The sequence below is a fragment of the Pseudophryne corroboree genome, chromosome 3 (assembly GCF_028390025.1).
Source record: "Pseudophryne corroboree isolate aPseCor3 chromosome 3, aPseCor3.hap2, whole genome shotgun sequence".
NCBI lineage: Eukaryota > Metazoa > Chordata > Amphibia > Anura > Myobatrachidae > Pseudophryne > Pseudophryne corroboree.
Window position 1 is genome coordinate 768,170,214 of NC_086446.1, and position 22,675 is coordinate 768,192,888.

Sequence of the window (22,675 nt, forward strand, 5' to 3'; positions counted from 1 at the left end):
GTCAGTTTCCTACAACAAAGAAGTTTAGGACTGATCAAAGCGTTTGGAATCTGCTAATGAACATATTTTGTGTTATGTCTTCTTTCTGAGAAACACAGGAATATATGGATCAAAGTTGTGTATAGCAGTGCCTGGAGATCTCTCTTCTGTTTTATTGTATCTGAGCTTACTCGCCTGTGAGTGAACCTTCCCAGGTATTCCTCCAAAAATATAACAGTATTTTTAATGCACAAAGGCCCTCATTCCGAGTTGTTCGCTCGCTAGCTGCTTTTAGCAGCATTGCACACGCTAAGCCGCTGCCCTCTGGGAGTGTATCTTATCTTAGCAGAATTGCGAACGAAAGTTTAGCAGAATTGCGAATAGAAATTTCTTTGCAGTTTCTGAGTAGCTCGAGACTTACTCCTACACTGCAATCAGTTCAGTCAGTTTCGTTCCTGGTTTGACGTCACAAACACACCCAGCGTTCGCCCAGACACTCCCTCGTTTCTTCAGACACTCCCACGTTTTTCCCAGAAACGCCAGCGTTTTTCCGCAAACTCCCATAAAACGGCCAGTTTCCGCCCAGAAACACCCACTTCCTGTCAGTCACACTACGATCACCAGAACGATGAAAAATCTTCGTTAGGCCGTGAGTAAAATAACAAACTTTTGTGCTAATTTACTTGGCGCAGGCGCACTGCGAACATTGCGCATGCGCAGTTTGCTACTAATCGCTCCGTTGCGAAAAAAACTAACGAGCGAACAACTCGGAATGACCCCCAAAGTGTAAAGGGGTTAGCGAAACTCGTAATAATACAAGAAGGGTCATGCACAGAATGGTGTATTTATAATTGCGGCTTTTATTGGTACATGTTCTTTCTCTGTCTTTCTTATCTAGCTTGTACCTTTTCCTATACTCTGATGGCTGCGTTGGGTCTGTAGTTTCTAATGACTTTTTGGACGCTCAGCACTGAAACGCGTTTCGACGTTGTCATCTGCAGAGTGAATTGTATTGCCTTGCTCTCAGCTGTTCAGCAACGTCTCCTCTTCAGAAAGTGATTTGATGCCCCAGATCACAGGCTTCCTGTGTGCGGTGGGAGGGGGATACAGTTCTAAACCATGAGGGAACAGGCCGCAGGGAGCAGAGACATCTGTGCCCCAGATCCTACAGGTAAGAGGCACATATACTGCCTGACAGTTTACTTCTACCCAGCTTTCAACCTGTTTGCTTGTAGCCGTTTTACTTACTGTCATTGTTTAGTAGTTTCATAGGTTTTATTATATTTAGCTATTGTTTTGCGTGTTTTTTTTTTATAATTATTCCAAAATCTTCTGCTATATGGAAAGAGACGGCAAAAGCTCCCAGAAATTTTAAAAAATCAGGTTTTGAGAATTTGTTTTATTTTGCATTGCCGATAAAGTTTAATCAACACTGAATATTTTTGAGATGCCAAAAACAACTTTCTAAACAAATTGTTGAACATCAAGTTGATTGAATATACTGTCCTGAAATAACGTCTACTTCATGCAGACATAACCGGGTCACACACATGCAGATCTGGACATCAAATTCATATATATATATATATATATATATATGTATAATTTTTATTTTTTTTGCAACTGAATTTGGCAATTATTGTGATGTGCGCTAATGACCCTCACCCGCAAATGATTGCCCTGAATGATAGAGATCCGATCAGGCCGGAATTTTTAAGGTGACATGACAAATCTGGATCAGTGACCCCCCCCCCCGGTTCTGTATGTTGGGGGGGGGTTATAAGATACCCAATGCGGTTCTGTCATGAAAGCAGTGCCCCTGTGACCAGATCTGTGGATTTTGTCCCTCTCCAAGTGGGGCACAAGTGCGGGGGGCCCCTCGACTTATACCGGTTTGGTGCTGCTGTGGTCATTACAAGATTAGGAATTAAATACAGAGCTAAATAAACACATACAAAGATATACTCATTATTAATAATAATAATAATAATAATAATAATAAAAATTATTTCTCATACAGTTTACAAACTAATTGAAGAAATTGAACCCTTGATCATATTACCGGGGGGGAGGGGGGGGGGGGGTATGAGGCATAGGGGACAGCAGCGCAGGCAATGGGACCTGGAGCTGCGCGATGTGTCAATTTATGAAGTACTTAAATTGTCTTTGAATCTGCGCGGTTATGGTCAGTAGGGGTCCTGAGAATGGTCGTAAACATAATGCGCACTGAACGTAGAGATGTTGTATTATATATCACTACAGAACATTACCAGGTTATGATGGATCATATTGATTCGGCCCTGCGGCTGAACGCCCATAAAACTCTTATGGATCAGTGGAGAATATTTGAACTCTTTACAGTTGTTCTGTTTTATTGTATAATTTAAAGCAGCTGCATTAATCTAATAGAAATTCATTTTGTACAAATGCGTAATATACTGAACCATAAATACAGGCAGAAATGTGGTAGAATATTCTAGTCACAAGCACAATTCTAAAATGGACTTTAAGAAACAATATTGATGGCTGTGACAGGGTAACGCATTTCACGCACTTAGCTATATTATATTTACTGATATACAGACACAAGCTCGGAATCTGTCACCTCTGTCAGTGTGCCGTGTGGTGTACCCCCCATATTATATCATTACTTCACTACCAAGCACACGGCATGGGTGTTATATGTACTTATATGACATTATATTATGTTATTATATCGCATACACTATATGTAACAAGCTCTACAGACCCATCCGCTGTGCAGCTACTGACAGGATCTGCTGAGGTGATTTTACACATGGCCGCTGCCGTGGGTGAACATCTCCCTTATATGTCCTTGAGCTTGCTAAATAATTTATCATTTTCTAAAGGAATTTTATTTTGCCCCGCAATGCGGTAGACAGACAATATTCAATTATTTACAGGGTACATTGAGCAGTAACCTTCGCCCAGATTGTATTCAGTCCCTTGCATGGTATCCCGTGGCTGTATCTCAGTCTCATGGCGTTTTATACGATTATGTTACAATTCTCATTGTAGTGCTTCGTGCATCGCAGTTCGTCTTAGTACATTTCGTCGGTTATTTATTACCAATAAGTAATATTATTCATTTATGGAGTCCAGCTTGTATAGACTGGTAAGGAGTGATACATGGGGGTGTAGTGGATGAAGGCCTAAATTCCTATCTGTAACGAGCTTGTTCCCTAACACATTCCTTATTTTAAAATACTAACTCCTGTTATTGCATTTCGTTCTGCTTATTCTGTATATATGGAGAACGGCGCAGTGTAACGTCTTCTCTGGTCTACCCCATGTCAGACTCAGCACTAGCTGTTGTTGGCAACCGTACAGGAGCACGTTCTGTATCAAAAAAGAGATTACACAAGAGAACTCTAGGCGTTTTCATGATGATGCTCAGAAGATATATATATATATATATATATATATATATATATAAAACCCACATTGTTATATAGGCATAGATATTATTAATTTATTGTTGTTTTTTCCACATTATGGATGCATGTGAAAATACTGTATGCTGATCTGTGTGTCTGGGTCAGTCATTGGATTTGTGTAAAGCTATATAATAACAGAAATGACAGTATATATCACATCACTAGCACTGGTATATATACTGTTCAGCTTACATTTACCCGTCACATATACCTGTACCAACTGACAAACAGAATACACTAAAAAAATGTAAATCAGCCATATTGCAATACTATGTAGGTTCCTATATGTATTAATATAAGCCTTAAGTTATGGGCACCCCACTGTAAATGTCAGACTGGTGATATTTGTGTGATTTCGGATTGAAAATGAAACTACTTGACTGACTGTATAAGGCCACAGACACATAGTCTTCCCCTGGTTACTCCGTTCCTGCACACAGCTGACGCAACGGTGTCTCCGTTCCCCCTCAGTGTTATATTATTATTATTATTATTATTATTATTATTATTATTGTTCATTAATTTTGAGCCAATCCCCTTAGGCAGTGCTGTACAGGGAATATGTAATCAGTCATATCTGCCATGCTCCTGGTCAGGGGCTGACTTTTCACAGGGAAAGCAATGCAAAAATGGACCTGGAACACTTAAACTGCAATGGCCGGGGGGTTGGGAAAGGGGGGGGGGGAGATGGCACCCTGCCCCCTGGCCAGCCAGCCCCTGGCCCCGGTGAGTCTTTGTTCTCCAGTTTGGCATTAAGTGGACAGTTCTCCGGGATGTGCCGCCGGAACGGTCGCAAAGGCGCTCTGCGGCAATGTTTCATAGCGCATTGAGGTGCACAGGAAAATTAGCAATGATTCCTTACTGTAATAAGCAGAAAGTTGAATTCACCTCCTTAATCTCTGTCCTTTAAGGGGCTTTTAGGAACATTAGGAACCATCAGACGGAAACTGTGTTCATTGCGCATCCATATTGCCGATGTCCGACTTGTTGGTAGAGTTTGGTTTATTGGTTTGGTACAGAAGGTCGTCCAGAGAAGAGACGAAATACTACAATTTTATTATTAATGTTCTAGGCCAGGAAGATTATATAGAGATCTCCATCTGATTGAGTTAAGCTTCCCAATTTATTGCTTTGTTTCCTTAAAGACAACCTAATGTTTTAGGAAATATCTTGAAAAATTTATTGAAATCGCCGGTCGTCAATATATTGACCCCTAAGAGTATATTATTCTATTATTCAGTTAAGATATAAGGAAGATTATTTTTAAATGGCAACAATTTTTTTCCGACCAAAAATGAAGAGGGCATTTAATACAGCGAGGAACTTGTCACAGTTTTCCTTCGTCTGGTATTCTACTCGGGCATGAACCCATAGGGTATTAACCATGCGTTGTGATTAATGGAGTCCAAATATCCAAACGCGTTGGAATATCTACGAACATCTCAGCCCAGGAGCGTCATTGATTCGTCATCATCATTATCCAAACATCTACTTAGTTGCAACTGGTTTGAGTTTATATTTAACATGAAAAATACAGCATTTTTCCCAAGCCTGCTAATTACATATAGGATTTTCCAGAAAATGGGAAACTCGGGACAATTACAGTGCAATATTTCAGTGGGTTCACTTACAAAGTAACACCTTAAATCCAACACGCCTCTAAATATAATATTCCTCACCCTATAAAACATTCATTGGGAAGGTCAGGGAAGAACGCACAAGGGAAGAAAGCCATCAGAATGACAAAATGGACCTAATGTTTTATAATACTCTACGAACCATCCTATTATTGTTCAGGAACCAGTGAGGTAAGACCCTACACAAATCCCATATTAAACTGGATTGGCCACTAATTCATAAAAACAATGCAGTAACGAGAACTCAGATTGTCTGATATGAAGAGAACTCTATAGAGACCTGCAGGGTGCACTGAGACATGTAGTTCCACAAGAGTCACATGCCCCAGATTGAGACTTAGAGGACTAATTAATCCATTGTGGGGTCTTTTGTTCACAAATGTTTAACTGATATTAAGAAATGTAAAAGAAAATGCCCTAGTCAACCATATTGATATAATTAGTTATTTTATTTATTTTATTTATTTATATTGTATCAATGCCTATTTCCATATAGAGTGTAAGCTTGCGAGCAGGGCCTTCCTACCTCTATGTCTGTCTGTTTCTACCCAGTTTAGTTCTATTAATGTTGTTCTAATTGTAAAGCGCAACAGAATATGCTGCGCTCTGTAAGGAACTGTTAATAGATAAATATTGCGACAGCATATTTCATTCCACTATACAATTGGGAACAAAAGAGTAATAAAATGAGACTGGGTAATAATAGACAGACACAGAGGTCAGAGGGCTTGGCTCGCAAGCTTACACTCTATAGAACCTGCCATAAATGCTCCTGATCACGCATCAAGTCCTATAACATTCTATCCGCAATCTCTGCATAATTTTCTCATGACCACTTTCATGCCACGCGTTCCAACGCTATAATACTGGCACTACACCACCCCATGAGCACTTATCTGGACGATCCCATAGATGTAAGCAGGGATTTAAAATAGCTTTTTGTTTTTCCAAATAACTATCGGTAGGGACAAGCCCAGCCCCCTCTCCCATCCGCCGCCATAGGCAAAAAAATAATTTAATTCAAATTGACTACTTTCTTTGTTTGCTAAATTATATCTATACAACATAACTATCAATTGAGTACAAGGTTATGTATAAACACGTTTAAATGACATTGTTGGTAGAAGCCTCTAGGGCGCAGTAATTGTGTATAAATGTATTATTTTGTCTAAGTGACGAGACAGCGGCATCTTACTCGTGTCCTCTGCCAGTATATTATGTTCTGGCATTCGCCCAGGTAGCCCTGTATAATAAATGACTGCCAATGTCAGAGGTCCATAGAATTAACATTATAGACTGTGGGGTCTATTTACTAAGCCTTAGATGGAGATAAAGTGTCAGCCAATCAGTATCTAACTGTCATCTCACAGGCTGGGTTTGAAAAATGTCAGTTAGGAGCTGGTTGGCCGGTACTTTATCTCCGTCCAAAGCTTAGTAAATAGATCCCTGTGTTTGAACGGAGAACAAAGTATTTCCTACTGCAACGGTATAAATCAGGAGTGGGGAACCTTTTTTCTACCGAGAGCCATTTGGATATTTATAAAATCCTTCGGGGGCCATACAAAAATTCTCAACTTAAAAAATGACCCTGCCCCCCAGCAGGTCTGCCCCATAGAGGTACTGTGTGTGTGCGCGCCGGAGGCGCGCGCGCCAAAAAAAATGGGTGTGGCCAGTTAAAATGGGACGTGATACACATATGCCCCCAATAGTGCAGTGTCAGATCCACAATTGCCCCCACAGTGCCAGGTATACAAATGCCCCTCACAGTGCCAGGTATTCAAATGCCCCCACAGTGCCAAGTATACAAATGCCCCTCACAGTGCCAGGTGTACAAATGCCCCTCATAGTGCCAGGTATACAGATGTCCCCACAGTGCCAGGTATACAGATGCCCCCACAGTGCCAGGTATACAGATGCCTCCACAGTGCCAGGTATACAGATGTCCCTCACAGTGCCAGGTATACAGATGCCCCTCACAGTGCCAGGTATACAAATGCCCCCACAGTGCCAAGTATATAAATGCCCCTCACAGTGCCAGGTGTACAAATGCCCCTCACAGTGCCAGGTATACAGATGTCCCCACAGTGCCAGGTATACAGATGCCCCCACAGTGCCAGGTATACAGATGCCCCCCCACAGTGCCAGGTATACAGATGCCCCCACAGTGCCAGTTATACAGATGCCCCTCACAGTGCCAGGTATACAAGTGCCCCTCACAGTGCCAGGTATACAAATGTCCCCACAGTGCCAGGTATACAGATGCCCCCACAGTGCCAGGTATACAAATGCCCCCACAGTGCCAGGTATACAGATGCCCCCCACAGTGCAAGGTATACAGATGCCCCCACAGTGCCCCCCCCCCTTCCGTGCTACTTATCGCTCCTTTCGGCGGGACACGGAGGAGAGCGCGGCTATGTTGGGCGGCGGCGTGTAGGACTTGAAACCAGTTCGAGAGCCAATCAGAGCTCGCGGACCGGCAGCCGCGGCTCCTGATTGGCTGCCGGTCCGCGAGCTCTGATTGGCTCACGAACCGGCGGCTGGTTTCAAGTTCTACACGCCGCCGCCGGCGTGTCTCACTGGGAGAAGCGGGTGGGCCGGAGCAAACGGCTTCGCGGGCCTTATACGGCCCGAGGCCGGAGGTTCCCCACCCCTGGTATAAATGATGAAGCCATGAGGAATCACAGAGGTGAATTGTGGCTGTTAGATGGACTAGCCAGGGATATTGCTGTTACACAGAGGGCAGGTGATGTGCTATAGGATGCATGTTATTCATTCATTATTCAACAATTCTTATTTTCTCTATCATTACATGGGCCGTAATTAGTACATAGCCTCGTTGTATCATGGGTTGTCGCCGCTGTAGTCTTTGTGAGCCGATACGCAACAGACTCAGAGGCAGATGTATTAAGCCTGGCGAAGTGATAAAGCGGTGATAAGTGGAAGGTGATAACAACACACCAACCAATCAGCTCCTAACTGTCATTTTTCAAACCTGTAATGATTGGCTGGTGCGTTATCACCTTCCACTTATCACTGCTTTATCACTTCTCCAGGCTTAATACATCTGCCCCTCAGTGTCCCTCTACCCAATAAATAAATAAATAAATAAATAACTAAGGGGGACATTTACTAAGCAGTGATAAGAACGGAGAAGTGAGCCAGTGGAGAAGTTGCCCATGGCAACCAATCAGCACTGAAGTAACATCTAAAATTTGCATACTATAAAATTATACAGAGCTGCTGATTGGTTGATGCGGCAACTTCTCCACTGGCTCACTTCTCCGTTCTTATCACTGCTTAGTAGATGTCCCCCTAAATTGGGGCTGGATTAAGGTTTTATGGGGGCGCCAAGGCAGCTAAATTGTAGGGGCCCCTTCCAAAAAATAGTCCAAATTAATTACTAGCGATGCTATTAAAGGGACAAAGGGGTAAATACTCCCAGCCAGCACCGCAAATGTGCTGAACGCACTGTGGTGCCCCCAGGTCATATTAAACTACATAGAACCCCAAGATCACCTTATGGCGCAGTGTGCCCCACACTGATACTGTAGCTATGTGTGGGAGCCCCGAGTGTGGGGGGACCCTGGGCACGTGCCCCGGCCACCCGGTTGTACTGTAAGTCCATCACTGATTTAAAAAAAAATTCAAACATTTTCAAAAATGTACATAAAACAATTACTGTGATGGTTCCCCGGCACAGAGGTGCCCCCGGGGAGCCACCTTGTTGGCCTATCTGGTAAATGACGGGAAACTAGAAGGGCAATATATTTTATGGTAGTTTTATTCACTTGTCAAGTTTTATTGTTCTTCTTTTTTTCCGGTCTTTGGCCTTAATAAACTTCTAGTTTTCCATTGATCCTTCCAAACCGCTTTCATCCAAATTCCTTTTTAAATATTTGACCCTTAGCGATTGTGATTGCAAAAATATCCACCGACGTTCTACAGGCAATTGCTGAAAAGATATCCCGTCATTTCAAAAATACTGTTGTAACTTTGTGCGTATTTGTACCACGTGCCGGTCGTTGTGTGCATTATCCTCAGTCAAACGCTTGTAATATCTAGGCAATAAATAGCGCAACCTGAGCAATTTATATGGGTAGATCAGAGTATAACACAAAGATAGTTTCATCGTCACTGGATTTACGTCGCATACAATATTCTATAATACAAGAGGACTAGCCAAGTCAGTTTTGCTACTAATGGGACCTAATAGGAAACTTTTAAATGTATAATCATAAAAATTTACCCAAATGAAGAACAGTTCGAGGGAGTATGAAAATGTCTAAGATGGAACAGCTATAAATGGAAATATGATCATAGGGATAGAACATTACAGAATATGGCGCAAAATAAAGACGGTTGCAAATATATACCACTCGCTTCATATAATAGATGTTCAGATAGATAGATAGATAGATAGATAGATAGATAGATAGATAGATAGATAGATAGATAGATAGATAGATAGATGGTCAGATGCGAGAATAATAGATTATAATCAGCCACAAAGCGCTTAAGCTTAGAGTAATACATGGTTTGCATGCAAATACGCTGGACTAGCGCTGGGCAAAAGTCTGACAGTCCCTGAAAAGTTTCAAACGTTTATAATAAACTAAAAGCACGAATAATACAATAGTAGGGAGAGGATTTCACTCCGCAATATGATCAAATAGACTATACTGTACATACAGAGAATACACCGTACTTTACATGATATATGCCATAATGTTTCCCGTCTGTAAACTGTAATATTATTATATATCACAGGGGAGCGTTATACAGGTCACAGATCACTGACGTGCCATCTAATATCAGTAATATATTTATTATATCAGTTGTGCAATATCATTTATAATACACACGTCTCCTAAGGAACTCTGAGTGACATCAAAGATCGGGGCAGATGTATTAAGCCTGGAGAGAGATAACATACCGACCAATCAGCTCCTAACTCTCATGTTAAACAATGTGTTTAAAAAATGTCTGTTAGGAGCTGTTAGGTTGGTACTTTATCTCTCTCCACTTTATCACCCTCTAAGGCTAAGTACATCTGCCCTCATCATTGACGGGCTGATTTATCAACAAGTTTTATAATACGCATGAGTTTTAAAACTCGCTGCGTATGATAAATGGTGCTTCAGCCAATCAGCTCCCATCTGTCATGTACAAAATAAATAGGATAATTTGCGCTAGTTCTTATTATTAATTCTGCTATAAATGAATATTTATTATTATAAAACAGCAACACAGCCGGCTATGTACAAATACATTTACAGTTACACAGAACACTAAAACCCCTCAATGATAATAATAGTACCTATAAAGCAACACATAAACACGGGGTGAAAACCTGTATTGGAGGCTCTTCTATGTGTCTGAAAAATGACAGTTGGAGGCTGATTGGCTAGAGCACCAGTTATCATACGCAACAAGTTTTTACACTTATAGAAAGTAGGGTTTTATCTTATTGCACTGGTCTAGAGGTCAATGTTAATTTTTGTTCACTAGTATATAAATAATGACCACTTTAGAAGGTTGGATGTATGTGTCAAATGAATGGTGGTGGTGGTGGTGGTGGTGGTGGTGGTGGTGGTGCTCCCACAGAGTAATATAGACAATACAAAAAGGGAAGGAAGCACTCAAAGGAAGGTGCTTGAAAGACTCTATGGGGGTCATTCCGACCCGTTCACATGCTGCGGTTCACCGCAGCGGTGCGAACGGGTCGGAACTGTGCATGCATGGCAGCCGCATAGCGCAGCCACGTCGTTGCCCAGCAACGGCCGTCGCTGAGCAGCGACGCCGCGTACGAAGAAAGCGGTCGCAGCGGCGACTGCAAGAAGATCGACAGGAGGTAGGCATTCCGGGGCATCAACTCACCGTTTTCCGGGCGTGGAGATCCGAACGCAGGCGTGTCCAGGGGTTTGGAGGGTGGATGTCTGACGTCAATTCTGGGACCTTCATCGCTGGATCCATTGCACAGGGTAAGTAACTGCAGGGCTAGTCTTGTTTTACACAAAACTTTTTTAGCATAGCAGGGCTGCACAAGCGATCGCAGCCCTGCTATGCTAAAATACACTCCCCCATAGGCGGCGTCTAGTTGATCGCACGAGCAGCAAAAAGTTGCTAAGTGCGATCAACTCGGAATGACCCCCTATAGGTAGTAGAGCATTCTTCTGTTAAGTAGGGATCAATTGCCAAACAAAAAACGTAACTTTTAATCATACATTATAAAAGCCTCGGTCAGAGGTAGACATAATACTGGAACCGAAGTTCCATACAGGGCAAAATATGGACAAAGACAGTACAACATATATACATAAAATACATACATTTAAAAAGCACACAGGTTTATTGAATATATATCAATGTAAATATCCCTGACGTATTTGTTATGCAACTCTGGTGTCCTTTAATTTTTAGAAACTGATATGAGATAGATATAGCAGGACTCCCAGGACACTTTCAGCATTCTGCTGTCCCTCATGTGCTATGCAGTGAATGAGGGATGAGCGATTCTTACTGATGTCAGTCCTTAGGAACAAAAGAAATAGCAAAGAAAGAAGGCAGCCTTTCCTTTCTGCTTATGGCTGATGTGCACTTGGCTCAGCGCAACCAATGAGAGGGGTACTCAGCTGCCCTCCTCAATGTTAGTAAAAAAGAGACGTACAGGTTGAGTATCCCATATCCAAATATTCCGAAATACGGAATATTTTATTGACTAAGAGTGAGATAGTGAAACCTTTGTTTTTTGATGGCTCAATGTACACAAACTTTGTTTAATAGACAAAGTTATTAAAAATATTGATTAAATGACCTTCAGGCTGTGTGTATAGGGTGTATATGAAAGATTAATGATTTGTGTGAATGCAGACACACTTTGTTTAATGCACAAAGTTATAAAAAATATTGGCTAAAATTGCCTTCAGGCTGTATGTATAAGGTGTATATGTAACATAAATACATTCTTACAGAAAGATACGTGGGCGCTATTTATAAAAATAAGTGATTAAATAGAACAATTAATATTTTCTACTTTATAATGTTGCTCCACTTTTCTAGCTGCCCACAATTGGGGATCTGGATATACACCAAAGCTAGAATACAACCAAAAATACACAATAATGTGGGCGCTCCAAAAAGATATATTTGCAACAGCTGCTGGTTTTGTAAATATAAATTTTATTTAAATTATTCCCGGGTAATTTCTATATAACCTAGATCCTATATATATCACAGTATAACAATCATCAAATTAGTAAAACATTTAAAAGACTAATGTCCAAGCGCTCAGAACTTGCTGGCAATCCTGAAGATAACTGGTGGTTAAATATGGTTAATATGCATATGCCGGCTGTTAGTGATCGTTAGTACTTATAACACAGTTTTGAGCTCAATAACGAATTAGTAGAAGCAGTTCATTGCTTTATAAAGCCTGTTATACTTCACCAAGTCCGGACTGGTCATATATGGATCCAGTGATATGTAGCATGTACTGCAAACAATTGCTGTCCACGTCTGTATTAAATCTGCTAGGAAAACGGAGATTATCTGTATCTATAAATGTTGGTATGTGTCTATTTAAATGTATATCATATTAAAGTCGCTATAATAAGGTAAGAAGATCCGAGAAAGCATAGGGTCATAGAAGTAATTATTTATTTATTTATCTATGAAGAATTGTCCTTGTCGAGCACCTCAATGTGGCCTTATAGTCATATTTATATATATATTTATATTTTTGTGATAAAGATTATGTATTCATTGAATTTTATTATATATATTCTTTAAATAAGAGGAATAGTACCTAGTGGATTGTATATCCTTAGAGTACAATGTAAATATGACTAATATTATCTAACTGCTGGTCTTTTTTATTATTATAATCTGCTGGCAAATGCAAAGAAAGGGTTAAATTCTCCTGAGTGGTAACTAATGAGGAAATAGAAGCTGGTATAAATAGAGCCCTAGAAACACTGTCAGTCATACCTCTGATGAAACCGCCCCTCTGAGAGGCGGAGAAACGCGTCAGTTGACTGAATTTTGACTGTGGAACGCAGGTGGAACGCAACCGGAAGCCGGAAGCTCCGAACCCGGAAGCCGCTGATCGCGGCCAAACACAGCGTCTCCTGCAGCTCAGGGCTTGCTGCCCCTACCGCTCCTCTCGGCAAATAAGTGGCACAGGAAGGTGCAGGCCACTACAAACTAAGCAGGAGCCCCCAGCCTTGGGGAACAGCCGCTGAGTGGCCTGTCCGTTAGCCAACAAGAGTGAGCGAGATCCATCCACGGATTTAATACAGACGTGGACAGCAATTGTTTGCAGTACATGCTACATATCACTGGATCCATATATGACCAGTCCGGACTTGGTGAAGTATAACAGGCTTTATAAAGCAATGAACTGCTTCTACTAATTCGTTATTGAGCTCAAAACTGTGTTATAAGTACTAACGATCACTAACAGCCGGCATATGCATATTAACCATATTTAACCACCAGTTATCTTCAGGATTGCCAGCAAGTTCTGAGCGCTTGGACATTAGTCTTTTAAATGTTTTACTAATTTGATGATTGTTTTTATACTGTGATATATATAGGATCTAGGTTATATAGAAATTTCCCTGGGAATAATTTAAATAAAATTTATATTTACAAAACCAGCAGCTGTTGCAAACATATCTTTTTGGAGCGCCCACATTATTGTGTAAATACATTCTTTGCTTAGATTTAGGTCCCATTACCATGATATTTCATTATAGTATGCAATTATTCCAAAATACGGAAAAATCCGATATCCAAAATACCTCTGGTCCCAAACATTTTGGATAATGGATACTCAACCTGTAATATATTCTGGATATCAAAGAATGTTACTTCTTAGAAACAATTTGTAACAGTTGTATTTAAGAACGCAAACATAATGACCATCACTTTCTCTCAATTCATAAATAGCATTCAGACATTTGTTGAACCATTGGGCCTAATTCAGAGTTGATCGCAGCAGCAAATTTGTTAGCAGTTGGGCAAAACCATGTGCACTGCAGGGGGGGCAGATATAACATGTGCAGGGAGAGTTAGATTTGGGTGGGGTGTGTTCAAACTGAAATCTAAATTGCAGTGTAAAAATAAAGCAGCCAGTATTTACCCTGCACAGAAAGAAAATCACCCACCCAAATCCAACTCTCTCTGCACATGTTATATCTGCCCCACCTGCAGTGCACGTGGTTTTGCCCAACTGCTAACAAATTTGCTGCTGCGATTAGGCCTGAATTAGACCTTGCCTGCAGCATGGCGAGTGAAGCAAGCCATGCAAGGGGACGCAGTGCACTAATTGGGGTTTCCGGTCACTTGACGGAAAAAACGACACAATTTTTTTTTTAAAGCTCATGTCGACCTTTTTTTCATGTCGACCTTTTGTATTTGTCGACCTAATGGCCATGTCGACCTATTTGTAGTGTTGGCCTACCCACTGTCAACCAATAGGTGTCGACCTAATGGGTGTCGACCTAATTGGTATCAACCTTGAGTCCCATACCCTAGCAAAATAATCACAGTACTATGGACAAAAGCGATACTTCTGCACTGTAGAGTAATAGTAATTTTTCATCACATATAATCGATTGTGATTATCAAATATTCTGTTCTAAACTGCAAACTTATGTAGCACAGAAAAGATGCAAAATGTGATTATGCTGAAAAATTGCTACAGAGGGCTCTTTAAAACATAATTACAATATATCAAAAGAAAAACTCATTAATAACATGTTACCCTCAGGCGTAGTATAACACTGATAATCAGGCATCAGTTGTGGGCTAACTACAACAAACTATTGCAGGGATAAAACGGGTGAGGCATGAACTTCGGTTCCAATATTATGTCTGCCTCTGTCCGAGGCTTTTATAATGTATGATTAAAAGTTACGTTTTATGTTTGGCCATTAATCCCTACTTAACAGAAGAGTGTTCAACCACCTATAGAGTCTTTCAAGTACCTTCGTTTGAGCGTTTGCTTCCCTTTTTGAGTTTTTAAACTTGTCACGTATAATAAAACTTATAGCTGATAAATGGGCATCAGATATTGCTTACCGGAATTTACATATATATTTTAGCATTATTTGTGTATTATAGGGATGTTAGAACTCACGAAAAAAGATAACCTACACTGGATAAACTGTCATACTCTCCCCAAAGGGCGTGTCTAGCTCCACATATGGGCGTGTGTATGCGTAAATGTTTGTTGTGAAATATTTCTATATAACATTAGTAACAATATATTTTGGGAAGTTTTGCAAGTATTGATACTAATATTGCTGTCTGCAATACGGGGTTTCTTGTTTGCAAATATTCACTGTGATGTTTCTTTTCTTCTCACTAAGGGGTCTATTTATTAAAATTATTTTTACTAAAATAATGTGAAAAGGGTGAGAAAACACCCTTTTTCACATTATTTTAGTATCACCTGAATGTATTAAAGGGCATTTGGAGCAGTTTTCATGAAAAACTGCTCCAAACCCTTTAATTCACTTTTTTTAGTAACCCACATCGCATTCCCCATACTTATAATGGGAAATGTGATGTGGCCAAATTTACTAAAAAAAAAATGTGAAAAAATACCGCAGTGTGCCCTGTGATAAACTTGCCAGCTCAGGCAGCACTGCGAAATGCACCGTTTTGCCCAGCTTTCTCTGCCCCTGGCAGAGAAAGCTGAGCGGGGACCCGGCAGAGTGATCAGCAATGTGTGTCCGATGGACACACAAGCAGATCACAGTGTAAAAAAAAAAAAAACATACTCACCTGTCCAGGGAGCCGGTGTCCACTGCTCCGGTGAGCGCTGCTGGGTCCCCCATGTGCTGCAAAGTGACCCCGATGCAGTGAAGTGACGCTGCAAAGCGGCAGCACACTTTATAGCACCGGGGGTCACCGCAGCGCACAGGATCCGGCGCCGGGCAGCCCAGCAGGAACAGCGCGGACCGGCTCCCTGGACTGGTGAGTATATTGATCTTCTGGGGGGGGGGGTGTCCACGGCGCGCGGGGGTAGTCACGACGGTGGGGGTCGACCGGGCGGCGATGTCAGCTGGGGCGGCGCATGCGCAGCAGGACATCGGGGTATTTTTTCCAAAAAATACCCCGATGATGCTGCAGACTATCATCGCAGGGACAGAGCTTGACCGCAAGCTCTGTCCCTGCACGCGATAATTGATACATCCCTGCGATGTAATCAATTATCGCAGTGCGAGTTGGGGCGATTTTATTACCTGTCATACGCATCCTGGATGCGGATGGTGATAAATAGGCCCCTAAGCACAATATACATGAGTAATGTGATGCCTATGCAATACATTCCAAATGCAATTTGGCCTTGTGTGAATTCATCCCATTATAGCATTTACCAAATCATTTACGGACACCAGATTCTCTAATTAAATAAATGTGTTTAACTAAAGAAAGATTACTAACAACAATTTTTACCCTTAAAGTGACAGCTCAGAGCTCACTAGCAGCAGCATGCTATGGATCAGTGCACACCAGCACAGAATAGATAAGAAGATAAAGTGTGATCATGTGGTGCTGTCTCTCCTGACACTGGGGTCCCACAAGTGGGGATAATGAGAGTCGTCAGCAGAGACTGCTGATTAGCTTCGGTAAACCAAAGTGATTACATTAAATAACTGTCCTAGCAAAAAAAAAAAAATAATCCTTAGTGGCACCCCTGGCAGAATCTGAAGAATATGGGAGATTTGAAGTACAATGCAGGGCAGCTGGAGATTTATGACTGAAACGGGAGCCTCCGGCTATAGGCAACTATGGCTCAAAGTGTAAAGAAATGAAATTAGTTGTTTTTATTCCTTTTAAATAATTGGCACTTTAAATTTAGCATCTAAATCGCTGAAATCTCTCAGCTGTCAGAGATTACATTCAGTGCGGCTCCCCCTTCCCTCCCGCCTGCACCGGCCTATTAGCACAGGGGCTGACCGACTGCAGAGATCACTCTGCAGCCGCGGACCCCCTACCCCTGCTGCGCAAGCTGCCATGTAAACGGCAGCTTGTGCTGAGATTCAGAAGCTGTTCACCATCTCAGGATGGCCAACAGTTTCACAATCAAACTCCGAAAGAATGCTTTTCCAGAGTTTGATGAATGTCACAATTTCTACATCTCCTGGGGAGTTTAGAAATTGTGACATTTAAGTGATAATGAATATGCCCCTTGAAGAGAGATAACGGGGGAGAGATAAAGTACCAGCCAATCAGCTCCTAACTGCCATGTTACAGGCTGTGTTTTAAAAATGACAGGAGCTGATTGACTGGTACTTTATCACCGTCCACTTTAGCACTCGCCAAGGCTTAGTACATAGACCCCCTAATCTCCAACCCGTTTACTTTTGAACTGTAGATTTTAGCAGACACTATAAGGCAGTGTTTCCCAGCCTTGGTTTTATTTGGTGGTGTCACCCAGCGATTCTCCTTTGTGTCTCTGTTTCTGTGAGTAATCGATCACAGGATGTGAGTAACATGAACAGGGGATCCCTATTATGTAGCTGCAGGAACCGTCCTTAGCTGAATATACTGCACTGTATGACCTGGATGACATTGCTGTAACCCACCTAGTGGCAGGCTGCTGTCTGTAAAAGTCTTTCTGACCTCAGATAGGCCCTCAGGGAACTCTGGGCCTCATTCAGATTTGTGCGTAAACCCTCGGGTTTACATACAAATCTGATGCTGTGGGGTCTGCACGTGTGTACAGCAAGACTTGCAACATTGATCGCAGCCCATCAGCCGCAGCACTTCAGCTTACGCAGGTTGACCGGTGCCTAAAAACATTGCGAATCGCAACAGATGGTGATCCGAGGCACTATGTCCTCAGACCCTTAATAATGTATTGTGATTATTACATTTAAGAGGCGGGGGGGGATTTCCATAGGGGTGTGGTATATTTGTCGTTCATCATGTCGACACTGATGAAATGTCAACATGATTAGAATGTTGACAAAAAGTCCTTGGCGGGCCTACCGTCGATTGTCCTGGTCCGGCAGCTCCAGCGATCACTCCTAACTGATTAGAACTTCCGGCAAAACCATTGGTGCGTCTGGCAGTGAGTATCCCTAGCCCTCCCACTAGTGTCTAACCTTAACCTCCCCTCCCACTGCCTGGGCACCCTGCATGGCATATACAGGTGCCACAGGGCAGCCATGGTGCCATCCCCCAGGTCATGTGCCCATAATGAATTGGCTTCTGCTTAAAACCCGCTTAGGTTTGTGTATCTAAGGAAAGGGAAATTAGATTGTAAGCTCCATTATGCCTGAACATTATTTTCTGCTTGTGCAGCATGTCGGCACATGTTGGCACTAAGTAAGGTATTTGTGTTCTTATGTCTGGTATAACCGTCCGGCACACTGCCAGTCTGATCACTGCGCAGGAGGAAACATCACAGCCCCTTGTTATCTGACTGTAAATGACATGATATTTCTGAGCCGTTAGTGCTGAGTGGATGGAAAGTGCTGACACTGAGAACTGCCAGTGACAGGGAAAACAATGCATTAGATTGTGTGCAGTGAACGATGAACAACATACGTCACTGGATAGGAAACTCACTAAGTAACAACAGCCTGGCCGCTTCTTCATATTTACTGACCGTGGCGGCACAATGCCCAATACGACTTTCAGTCTTTGTCACTGCTGACAGGAAGGTGGCATTTTCTGGGCTGAACTAGATTTACATTCAACCCTGTTGTGACCTTTCCTTCACAAATAATATTTATTTATTGCCAGTTACTTACTGTATATAGCCTACACATATGACGCAGCTCGTTAACAGAGCATAATCAGTCATTCAGCCTGCCTCAGTCAAAATTAAAATGCCATACTCCACGCACACACATACACCCTGGGGTTACATTTTTTGTCAGCAGCCAATTAAACTACCAGTGTATTTTTGGAGTGCAGGAGGAAACCGGAGCACCCAGAGGACACCCACACAAACATTGGAGCAGCACATACAAACTCCACACAGATTAGCCATAGCCAGGAATTCAACTCATGACCTCAGTGCTGTGAGGCAGTTACGCTAGCCATCAGCGGTAGGGAGGGGGAATTCAAATGTATACGTCACAAACGACTGCAATTCAATAATATCACTGAAGAATTGATTGGCTACATTTTAATGACTATTGTTTCAGGCCGCACAATGTCTCCCTCCATCAGGACAGTTGGAGTATTTGTCTATTTACTTGCATATGTGAGTAATCCATAGATCATTACATTTAACATCTAATCCTTTTAATTCACTGAAGATCATTTCAAAGCGTAATGTAATGGGTAATGGTAGACATTTGTAATCAGCGGTTAATGGTGAGTTCAAGTGATGAGGACAGTTTATCCAATTTTTCTGTTATTAATTTAGCATTAGTGTTTAGATGGAGAGTTTCTATTCATACCCCTCTATGTACGATTATGGGGTAATATATGAAACGCATGGTATTAATCCTAACAATGGTTTAGTGCAACATAAACGGATGTACAGTCACTGTTCCACTGTTATACAGCTGTGTATCTGGTGCCCTCTACTGGTAAGGATCAGAACAGCAGCATTGCTCACCTACAATGCACAAGTCATTCCCTATTGCAGAGGATCACAAACGCCGTCTTAAAGGCACCCTAGCGGTCCATGTTTTAAGGATATCCATGGTTCAGCACACATGGTTAAATCAAATTGATTGAGGTACTGATTAAGTTACCTGTGCCCAAGCTTGGTTCTCCTTAAAACCTGGCGCGTTAAGGTGCCTTGAGGACCGAGTTTGGGAACCTCTGCCCTATAGAATATGGTTCAAGTCCTGTAGATAGTACTAGTACAAACACTGGTATTTAATCAGAAAGGGGTCTATTTACTAAGCCTTGGATGGAGATACAGTAGGCGGAGATCATGAAGCAGTGATAAGTGTGGAGAAGTGAGCCAGTGGAGAAGTTGCCCATGGCAACCGATCAGCACTGAAGTAACATTTAAAATTTGCATACTATAAATTTATACAGAGCAGCTGATTGGTTGCCATGGGCAACTTCTGCACTGGCTCATTTCTCCACTCTTTTCAATGCTTCATGAATAGACACCAAAGTCCCAAAACAATCAGCTCCTAACTGCCATGTTACAGTCATAACTGTCATTGAAAAATGACAGTTAGGAGCTGGTTGGTTGGGACATTCAAGGCTTAGTTAATAGACCCCTAAGTCATGATGTCCTCAAACCTGATAATTATTCATGATAATGATTAAATATGAGATATAATAATTAATGTCAGCTGAGGGGTTAGTGTTAGTGCCTCACAGCACTGAGCTCATGAGTTCAATTCATGACCAAGTCGCTATCTGTGTGGTGTTTGTATGTTTTCTATCTCTATGTTTGTATTGGTTTCCCCTGGGTACTCTGCCTTCCGTCCACACTCCAGAAATATCCTGGTAGGTTTACTGGGTGTCGTACGGTATGCCGGCGCTCGGGCTCCCGGCACCCAGCATACCGGCGCCGGGAGCCCGACCGCCGGCATACCGACAGCGTGGCGGGCGCAAATGAGCCCCTTGCGGGCTCGCAGCGCTCGCCACGCTGCGGGCACGGTGGCGCGCTACGCGCGCCACACTATTTTATTCTCCCTCCAGGGGGGTCGTGGACCCCCACGAGGGAGAATAGTTGTCGGTATGCCGGGTGTCGGGATTCCGGCGCCGGTATACTGTGCGCCGGGATCCCGACATTCGGCATACAGAAGACCACCCGGTTTACTGGCTTTAACTCTAGTGTGCGTGTGCGTCCATGTGATAGGGAATATAGATCTCCACTGGGTCAGGGGCTGATGTAAATGACAGACAGGCAGACGTATACAACCTTCTCAAGAGTGCAAAAGTTGCTCATGACAACAAATCAGCTTTCAGATATCATTTTATAGATTGTATTTGATAACTGATAGCAAGAAGCTGGTTGGCAGCAAGTACACAGCTTGTCCCCTATTGGAGTTTTGCTACATCTTTCACTACATACTCTTTGTACATCGCTGTGGAATATGTGTGCGGACTCAGTGGCGTAACTACTGCCCCCGCAGTCCTCGCGGGGGCGAGGGGCTGCGGGGGCGCCACTGACTTTGCACAGATTGACATGCGGACGAGCGTCCGCATGTCAATCTGTGGTCTCTTCCCTCCGCCGCTGAGCTGCCCTGTAAGGAGGGACACGGAGCGCACATCACGCGCCCCCCTGTGTCCGTCCTGGCTCTCCCCCGGCCGGTCTAATAAAGGAAGTGCCGTTCGTGAGCTCTGATTGGCTCACGAACCGGCACTTCCTTTATTAGACCGGCCGGGGGAGAGCCAGGACGGACACAGGGGGGCGCGTGATGTGCGCTCCGTGTCCCTCCAACACAAGGGAGGGGGGAAAGCAGGCACTGGGGGGATATATACCTGGCACTGAGGGGGCATATACCTTGCACTTGGGGGGGGGCATATACCTTGCACTGGGGGGCATATACCTGGCACTGGGGGCATATACCTGGCACTGGGGGGGGGGGGGGGGAGCAGGCACTATGGGGGAATATCTGGCACTGGGGGGGGGGGATATACCTGGCACTGGGAGCATATACCTGGCACTGTGGGGGAAGATCTGGCACTGGGGGCATATACCTGGCACTGGGGGGCATATACCTGGCACTGTGGGGGAAGATCTGGCACTGGAGGCATGTACCTGGCACTGGGGGGGAATATCTGGCACTGGGGGCATATACCTGGCACTGGGGGGGGGGAGCAGGCACTATGGGGGAATATCTGGCACTGGGGGGGGGGGATATACCTGGCACTGGGGGCATATACCTGGCACTGTGGGGGAAGATCTGGCACTGGGGGAATATACCTGGCACTGGGGGCATATACCTGGCACTGTGGGGGGAGATCTGGCACTGGAGGCATATATCTGGCACTGTGGGGGAAGATCTGGCACTGGGGGCATATACCTGGCACTGTGGGGGAATATCTGGCACTGGGGGCATATACCTGGCACTGTGGGGGAATATCTGGCACTGGGGGCATATACCTGGCACTGTGGGGGAATATTTGGCACTGGGGGGAGCAGGCACTGAGGGGGCATATGTGGCACTGTGGGGGAATATCTGGCACTGGGTGCATATACCTGGCACTGTGGGGGAATATCTGGCACTGGGGGCATATGTGGCACTGGGAGCACGGCCCTAACAACAAGCACTACCCTCTAGCAACGAGCATGACACCCAGTGCATGAAACCCCTGGCAACGAGCATGACACCCTGAGCATGAAAACCCCTGGCACCGTGCATGGAACCAAGAGCATGAAACCCCTGGCAACAAGCAGCTAATTTAAAAGTAATTGGAAGCCTTACTGTAGAACTTAATGTGTAATGGGCATTACCGTGTGTGGTATACTATATCACGGGCATTGTGTGGTATGTGGTATAATGTCTCAGGGTCACTGCAGTGTTTGGCATAATGTATCACGGACATTGCGGTGTGTGTCATAATGTGTCAGGCATTACGGTGTGTTGTATACTATATCACGGGCATTGTGGTATGTGGTATAATGTCTCAGGATCATTGTGGTGTGTGTCATAC

The 22,675-nt window shown here is 43.3% G+C and overlaps 1 protein-coding gene across 1 annotated transcript in view; it reads left to right on the forward strand.

The window, feature by feature from the left end:
* The first annotated feature begins 1,084 nt into the window (after positions 1 to 1,084).
* The window catches only part of LOC135058245 (uncharacterized), a 76,770-nt gene continuing 55,179 nt past the window's right edge, over positions 1,085 to 22,675 (forward strand). Inside the window, exon 1 of the mRNA XM_063963784.1 lies at positions 1,085 to 1,150. The gene's annotated coding sequence lies outside the window, so the exon portion shown is untranslated. The remainder of the gene's footprint in view (positions 1,151 to 22,675) is intronic.